The 9,137-nt window shown below is 40.6% G+C and overlaps 1 non-coding gene across 1 annotated transcript; it reads left to right on the top strand.

Moving 5' to 3' along the window:
- Positions 1 to 8,215: 8,215 nt before the first annotated feature.
- Positions 8,216 to 8,303, top strand: LOC117195761 (small nucleolar RNA SNORA20). The gene has a single exon (XR_004475583.1). It is a non-coding gene; the product is annotated as a small nucleolar RNA SNORA20 (small nucleolar RNA).
- Positions 8,304 to 9,137: the final 834 nt, after the last annotated feature.

The raw sequence follows: 9,137 nt of genomic DNA, 5'->3' as shown, positions 1-9,137 counted from the left end.
ACAGAGACAAAAGAATAGGGATGGGACCTGCACCAGTGGGAGGGAGCTGTGAAGGAGGAAAGGTTTCCACACACTAGGAAGCCCCTTAGCGGGCGGAGACTTCGGGTGGCGGAGGGGGGAAGCTTCGGAGCCACGGAGTAGAACGCAGCAACGGGGTGCGGAGGGCAAAGCAGAGAGATTCCCGCACAGAGGATCAGTGCGGACCGGCACTCACGAGCCCGAGAGGCTTGTCTACTCACCCGCCAGGGCGGGCGGGGGCTGGGAGCTGAGGCTCGGGCTTCGGAGGTCAGATCCCAGGGAGAGGACTGGGGTTGGCTGCGTGAACACAGCCAGAAGGGGGCTAGTGCACCACAGCTAGCCGGGAGGGAGTCCGGGAAAAAGTCTGGACCTGCCGAAGAGACAAGAGACTGTTTCTTCCCTCTTTGTTTCCTGGTGCGCGAGGAGAGGGGATTAAGAGCGCCACTTAAAGGAGCTCCAGAGACGGGCGCGAGCCGCGGCTAAAAGCGCGGACCCCAGAGACGGGCATGAGACGCTAAGGCTGCTGCTGCAGCCACCAAGAAGCCTATGTGCGAGCACAGGTCACTATCCACACCCCCCTTCCGGGGAGCCTGTGCAGCCCGCCACTGCCAGGGTCCCGGGATCCAGGGACAACTTCCCCTGGAGAACGCATGGCACGCCTCAGGCTGGTGCAACGTCATGCTGGCCTCTGCCGCCACAGGCTCGCCCCGCAATCCGTACCACTCCCTCCCTCCGGCCTGAGTGAGCCAGAACCCCTGAATCAGCTGTCTCTCAAACCCCATCCTGTCTGAGAGAAGAACAGACGCCCTCAGGCGAACTACATGCAGAGGTGGAGCCAAATCCAAAGCTGAACCCCAGGACCTGTGCGAACAAAGGTGGAGCCAAATCCAAAGCTGAACCCCAGGACCTGTGCAAACAAAGAAGAGAAAGGGAAATCTCTCCCAGCAGCCTCAGGAGCAGCGGATTAAATCTCCACAATCAACTTGATGTACCCTGCATCTGTGGAATACCTGAATAGACAACGAAATCATCCCAAATTGAGGAAGTGGACTTTGGGAGCAATAATATATATATTTTTTTCCCTTTTTCTCTTTTAGTGAGTGTGTATGTGTATGATTCTGTGTGTGATTTTGTCTGTATAGCTTTGCTTTTACCACTTGTCCTAAGATTCTGTCTGTCGTTGTTTTTTTTAGTACAGTTTTTAGCACTTCTTATCACTGGTGGATTTATTTTTTGGTTTGGTTGCTCTCTTCTTTCTTTCTTTCTTATTTTTTATTACTTTTAAATTTTTTTAATAATTATTTTTTATTTTAATAACTTTATTTTATCTTATTTTATTTCATTTTATTTTATTTTATTTTACTTTATCTCCTTCTTTCTTTCTTTTTTTCTCCCTTTTATTCTGAGCCGTGTGGATGACAGGCTCTTGGTGCTCCAGCCAGGCATCAGGGCTGTGCCTCTGGGGTGGGAGAGCCAAGTTCAGGAATTTGGTCCACCAGAGACCCCCCAGCTCCATGTAATATCAAACGGCAAAAATCTCCCAGAGATCTCCATCTCAACACCAAGACCCAGACCCACTCAACCACCAGCAAGCTACAGTGCTGGACAGCCTATGCCAAACAACTAGCAAGACAGGAACACAGACCCACCCATTAGCAGAGAGGCTGCCTAAAATCATAATAAGGTCACAGACACCCCAAAACACACCACCAGATGTGGACCTGCCCACCAGAAAGACAAGATCCAGCTTCATCCACCAGAACACAGGCACTAGTCCCCTCCAGCAGGAAGCCTACACAACCCACTGAACCAAACTTAGCCACTGGGGGCAGACACCAAAAACAACAGGAACTACGAACATGCAGCCTGTGAAAGGGAGACCCCAAACACAGTAAATTAAGCAAAATGAGAAGACAGAGAAACACACAGTAGGTGAAGGAGCAAGGTAAAAACCCACCAGACCTAAAAATGAAGAGGAAATAGACAGTCTACCTGAAAAAGAATTCAAAATAATGACAGTAAAGATAATCCAAATCTTGGAAATAGAGTGGAGAAAATACAAGAAAAGTTTAACAAGGACCTAGAAAAACTAAAGAGCAAGCAAACAGTGATGAACAACAGAATAAATGAAATTTAAAATTTTCTAGAAGGAATCAATAACAGAATAACAGGGGCAGAAGAACGGATAAGTGACCTGGAAGATAAAATAGTGGAAATAAATACTGCAGAGCAGAAAAAAGAATGAAAAGATTTGAGACAGTCTCAGAGACCTCTGGGACAACATTAAATGCAGCAACATTCAAATTATAGGAGTCCCAGAAGAAGAAGAGAAAAAGAAAGGGACTGAGAAAATATTTGAAGAGATTATAGTTGAAAACTTCCCTAATATAGAAAAGGAAATAGTTAATCAAGTCCAGGAAGCACAGAGAGTCCCATACAGGATAAATCCAAGGAGAAACACACCAAGACACATATTAATCAAACTATCAAAATTAAATACAAAGAAAAAATATTAAAAGCAGCAAGGAAAAAACAACAAATAACATACAAGGGAATCCCCATAAGGTTAACAGCTGATCTTTCAGCAGAAACTCTGCAAGCTAGAAGCGAGTGGCAGGATATATTTAAAGTGATGAAAGGGAAAAACCTACAACCAACATTATTCTAGCCAACCAGGATCTCATTCAGATTTGACAGAGAAATTAAAACCTTTACAGACAAGCAGAAGCTAAGAGAATTCAGCACCACCAAACAAGCTTTACAACAAATGCTAAAAGAACTTCTCTAGTCAGGAAATACAAGAGAAGGAAAAGACCTACAATAACAAAGCCAAAACAATTAAGAAAATGGTAACAGGAATATAAATATCAATAACTACCATAAATGTAAATGGATTAAATGTTCCAACCAAAAGACATAAACTGGCTGAATGGATACAAAAACAAGACCCATATATATGCTGTTTACAAGAGACCCACTTCAGACCTAGGGACACATACAGATGGAAAGTGAGGGGATGGAAAAAGATATCAAAAGAAATCAAATCAAAAGAAAGCTGGAGGGCTTCTCTGGTGGCGCACTGGTTGAGAGTCTGCCTGCCGATGCAGGGGACACGGATTCGTGCCCCGGTCCGGGAAGATCCCACATGCCGCGGAGCTGCTGGGCCCGTGAGCCATGGCCGCTGAGCCTGCGCGTCCGGAGCCTGTGCTCCGCAACGGGAGAGGCCACAACAGTGAGAGGCCCGCGTACCGCAAGAAAAAAAAAAAAAAAAGTTAAAAGAAAGCTGGAGTAGCAATTCTCATATCAGACAAAACAGATTTTAAAACAAAGACTATTACAAGAGACAAAGAAGGACACTACATAATGATCAAGGGATCAATCCAAGAAGAACATGTAACAATTGTAAATATTTATGCACCCAACATAGGAGCACCTCAATACATAGGGCAAATACTAACAGCCATAAAAGGGGAAATTGACAGTAACACAATCATAGTAGTGGACTTTAACACCCCACTTTCACTAATGACATATCATCCAAAATGAAAATAAATAAGGAAACACAAGCTTTAAATGATACATTAAACAAGATGGACTTAATTGATATTTATAGGACATTCCATCCAAAAACAACAAAATACAGTTTCTTCTCAAGTACTCATGGAATATTCTCCAGGATAGATCATACCTTGGGTCACAAATCAAGCCTTGGTAAATTTCAGAAAATTGAAATCTTATCAGGTATCTTTTCTGACCACAGTGCTATGAGACTAGATATCAATTACAGGGGAAAAATCTGTAAAAAATGCAAACACATGGAGGCTAAACAATACACTACTTAATAACCAAGAGATCACTGAAGAAATCAAAGAGGAAATCAAAAATACCTAGAAACAAATGACAATGAAAATACGACGACCCAAAACGTATGAGATGCAGCAAAAGCAGTTCTAAGAGGGAAGTTTATAGCAATACAATCCTACCTCAAGAAACAAGAAACATCTCAAATAAACAACCGAACCTTACACCTAAAGCAACTAGAGAAAGAAGAACAAAAAAACCCCAAAGTTAGCAGAAGGAAAGAAATCATAATGATCAGATCAGAAATAAATGAAAAAGAAATGAAGGAAACAATAGCAAAGATCAATAAAACTAAAAGCTGCTTCTTCGAGAAAATAAACAAAATTGATAAACCATTAGCCAGACTCATCAAGAAAAAGAGGGAGGAGACTCAAATCAGTAGAATTAGAAATGAAAAAGGAGAAGTAACAAGTGACACTGTAGAAATACAAAGGATCATGAGAGATTACTACAAACAACTATATGCCAATAAAATGGACAACCTGGAAGATATGGACAAATTCTTAGAAAAGCACAACCTTCTGAGACTGAACCAGGAAGAAATAGAAAATATAAACAGACCAATCACAAGCACTGAAATTGAGACTGTGATTAAAAATCTTCCAACAAACAAAAGCCCAGGACCAGATGGCTTCACAGACGAATTCTATCAAATATTTAAAGAAGAGCTAACACCTATCCTTCTCAAACTCTTCCAAAATATAGCAGAGGGAGGAACACTCCCAAACTCATTCTACGAGGCCACCATCACCCTGATACCAAAACCACACAAAGATGTCACAAAGAAAGAAAACTACAGGCCAATATCACTGATGAACATAGATGCAAAAATCCTCAACAAAATACTAGCAAACAGAATCCAACAGCACATTAAAAGGATCATACACCATGATCAAGTGGGGTTTATCCCAGGAATGCAAGGATTCTTCAATATATGCAAATCAATCAGTGTGGTACACCATATTAACAAACTGAAGGAGAAAAAGGATATTATCATCTCAATAGGTGCAGAGAAAGCTTTCAACAAAATTCAACACCTATTTATGATAAAAACCCTCCAGAAAGTAGGCATAGAGGGAACTTACCTCAACATAATAAAGGCCATATATGACAAACCCAGAGCCAACATCGTCCTCAATGGTAAAAAACTGAAACCATTTCCAGTAAGATCAGGAACAAGACAAGGTTGCCCACTCTCACCACTATTATTCAACATAGTCTTGGAAGTTTTAGCCACAGCAATCAGGGAAGAAAAAGAATTAAAGGAATCCAAATCAGAAAAGAAGAAGTAAAGCTGTCACTGTTTGCGGATGACATGATAGTAAACATAGAGAATCCTAAATATGCTACCGGAAAACTACTAGACCAAATCAATGAATTTGGTAAAGTAGCAGATTCAAAAATAATGCACAGAAATCTCTTGCATTCCTATACAGTAATGATGAAAAACCTGAAAACGAAATTAAGAAAACACTCCCATTTACCATTGCAACAAAAAGAATAAAATACCTAGGAAACAAAAGACCTGTATGCAGAAAATTATAGGACACTGATGAAAGAAAGCAAAGATGATACAAATAGATGGAGAGATATACCATGTTCTTGGATTGGAAGAATCAACATTGTGAAAATGACTATACTACCCAAAGCAATCTACAGATTCAATGCAATCCCTATCAAACTACCAATGGCATTTTTCACAGAACTAGAACAAAAAATTTCACAATTTGTATGGAAACACAAAAGACCCCGAATAGCCAAAGCAATCTTGAGAAAGAAAAATGGAGCTGGAAGAATCAGGCTCCCTGACTTCAGATTATACTACAAAGCTACAGTAATCAATACAGTATGGTACTGGCACAAAAACAGAAATATAGATCAAAGGAACAGGATAGAAAACCCAGAGATAAACCCATGCACATATGGTCACCTTGTCTTTGATAAAGGAGACAAGAATATACAATGGAGAAAAGACAACTTCTTCAATAAGTGGTGCTGGGAAAACTGGACAGCTACATGGAAAAGAATGAAATTAGAACACTCCTTAACACAATACACAAAAATAAACTCAAAATGGATTAAAGACCTAAATGTAAGGCCAGACACTATCAAACTCTTAGAGGAAAACATAGGCAGAGCACTCTATGACATAAATCAGAGCAAGATCTTTTTTGACCCACCTCCTAGAGAAAGGGAAATAAAAATAAACAAATGGGACCTAATGAAACTTAAAAGCTTTTGTACCACAAAGGAAACCATAAACAAGACGAAAAGTCAACCCTCAGAATGGGAGAAAATATTTGCAAATGAAGCAACTGATAAAGGATTAATCTCCAAAATTTACAAGCAGCTCATGCAGCTCCATATCAAAAAAACAAACAACCCAATCCAAAAATGGGCAGAAGACATAAATAAACATTTCTTCAAAGAAGATATACAGATTGCCAACAAACACATGAAAGAATACTCAACATCATTAATCATTAGAGAAATGCAAATCAAAACTACAATGAGATATCATCTCACACAGGTCAGAATGGCCATCATCAAAAAATCTACACACAGTCAATGCTGGAGACGGTGTGGAGAAAAGGGAACCCTCTTGCACTGTTGGTGGGAATGTAAATTGATACAGCTACTATGGAGAACAGTATGGAGGTTCCTTAAAAAACTAAAAATAGCACTACCATATGACCCAGCAATCCCAGTACTGGCAATATGCCCTGAGAAAACCATAATTCAAGAAGAGTCATGTACCACAATGTTCATTGCAGCTCTATTTACAATAGCCAGGACATGGAAGCAACCTAAGTGTCCATTGACAGATGAATGGATAAAGAAGTTGTGGCACATATATACAATGGAATATTACTCAGCCATAAAAAGAAATGAAATTGAGTTATTTGCAGTGAGGCGGATGGACCTAAATTCTGTCATACAGAGTGAAGTAAGTCAGAAAGAGAAAAACAAATACCGTATGCTAATACCTATATATGGAATCTAAAACAAACAAAATAATGGTTGAACAACCTAAGAGCAAGATGGGAATAAAGATGCGAACCTACTAGAGAATGGACTTGAGGACATGGGGAAGGGGAAGGGGAAGTGAGAGAGTGGCATGGACATATATACACTACCAAACGTAAAATAGATAGCTAGTGGGAAGCAGCTGCATAGTACAGGGAGATCAGCTCGGTACTTTGTGACCACCTAGAGGGGTGGCATAGGGAGGGTGGGAGGGAGGGTGACTCCAGAGGGAAGAGATATGGGGATATGTGCATATGTATAACTGATTCACTTTGTTATAAAGCAGAAACTAACACACCATTGTAAAGCAGTTATACTCCAATAAAGATGTTAAAAAACAATAAAAATGGGCAAAGGAAAAAAATCATTACAGGCTTATTTGACCCCTGGGCTATAATTTGCTGACCTCTGGTATACATAAATCCCTTAGCATCTGCCACATATCAAGTGATTTTATTAATTCTAGTCTCTCCCACTGGCAAGCTGTGTGACCTTGGGCAAGTCACTTAAGCCTCCATCACACCATGTTCAAAATTAGGATAATAATACTTGAGGAGGACTGTTTTGAGCATAAAATGAGGCATCAGATATTAAAATGCATTGTGCACTCTAAAAGGCAATGCAGTGTAAGATGTTATTATTGTTAGTCTATGCAATTAGCATTGAATTTTCCTATTTTTAAATCACATGACTTGTATGAGTCACTTCATGATGAATATAAATAGCCATCCTGGTTTCCTTAAAAGTCCTTTGAAAATGTCCAAAATTTCTGCTTTTTCCTCTATGTGGATGAGACCATCCTGAGTCAACCTAAACTCTTGTGTCTTTTGCAAGAGTTGGTGACCATAGATAGATTGGCCCCAACTATTCACTCCTTCCTGTATCCCTATCTTTGGCACATCCTCATTGTGGGTGACATGTATTTCCTCAACGCTTGCCTTTGGACTTGCTTTGATCAACAGTACATGGGCAGAAATGGCAATAAGCCGGTTCCAAGCCTGCGCCTTAAGAGACCTCCCATGTTTCCACCTGCCCTCTTGCACCTCTGCTATCACCATGAGCACAACTATCCCAGGACAAGGATGAAAGACACATGGAGCCGAGTCAACCAGCTGAGCCCCTGCCCAGTTTTGCCAACCTGGAAGACTCACAGGTGCATGGGGATATAGGACTATTGCTTTAAGCCACTGAGCATTGGGGTAGTTTGTAATGAAGCATAATTGTAACAATACACTGGCCCAGAGAAGAAGCCCAAAACCTGTGAAATTCAAATACAGCCAGACTGAATTAAAAGAAGAAAAGAAAGTTGCTTCCCATGTATTTGCTTCTATAGTCTTTCAATGACATGAGCAGTTATATGCATGGGATAAAATAATGTTGGGCCATACTATACAAAAGAGAGATAACTAATAACGACCTACTGTATAGCACAGGGAGCTCTACTCAATACTCTGTAAAGGTCTGTATGGGAAAAGAATCTAAAAAAAAGAGTGGATATATGTATATGTATAACTGATTCACTTTGCTGTACACCTGAAACTAACACAACATAGTAAAATGACTCTACTCCAATACAAATTAAAAAAATAATAATAATGTTGGGCCACTGTACATTGAGATGGAGTAACCACTTTATCTCTTCTGCATGGTCAAGACATTGCTTCCGTGTCTAAATGTCCTATGTATGCAGCATTTAATCAAGGCACTTAGAGTGAATTTCTATGTGGGCTTATTGAAATATTGATTTAAGAATTTCAAAAAAGAAAAGGAAGGTGAAATTGGCCCGATAGCCAAAGTCTGGGCACCTTCTGAACAATCCCAATTGGTTTTCCAATTCTGCCCGCAAAAATCATGCCCGAAGAGAGACATTTTAGAAGGCAATGTGATGTGCTGAGCTAATCAGGAGACTGGGAGGACAACGGTCAGCCAGTCCAGAAGGAGTATCCAGCATGGTATTTCATTTAATTCCCACTTGGATTCATTGCACCCACTGCAAGGAAGGCTGGAGAATGTATTCTAGCTGCAGCCCTGAGACGAAAAGGGGATGGATTTTGGTAAACACTCAGCAGTCTGTGCCTCAATGATTTAATGTGTGGTGAGATCACCTAATAAAGTCTCTGGGAAATGGTAGGTGTTCAATAAATATGTTTCCCCCTTTTCTCTCTGCACTGAACTTTCAGTCACAAAACTAGGCCTTGGGGACTTCACACCTGCTCTTCCCTCTGCCTGAA

This window comes from Orcinus orca, chromosome 3 (assembly GCF_937001465.1).
Source record: "Orcinus orca chromosome 3, mOrcOrc1.1, whole genome shotgun sequence".
Lineage (NCBI taxonomy): Eukaryota > Metazoa > Chordata > Mammalia > Artiodactyla > Delphinidae > Orcinus > Orcinus orca.
Note: the sequence above shows the minus strand (reverse complement) of the source record. Positions and strands in the feature narration are given on the sequence as shown.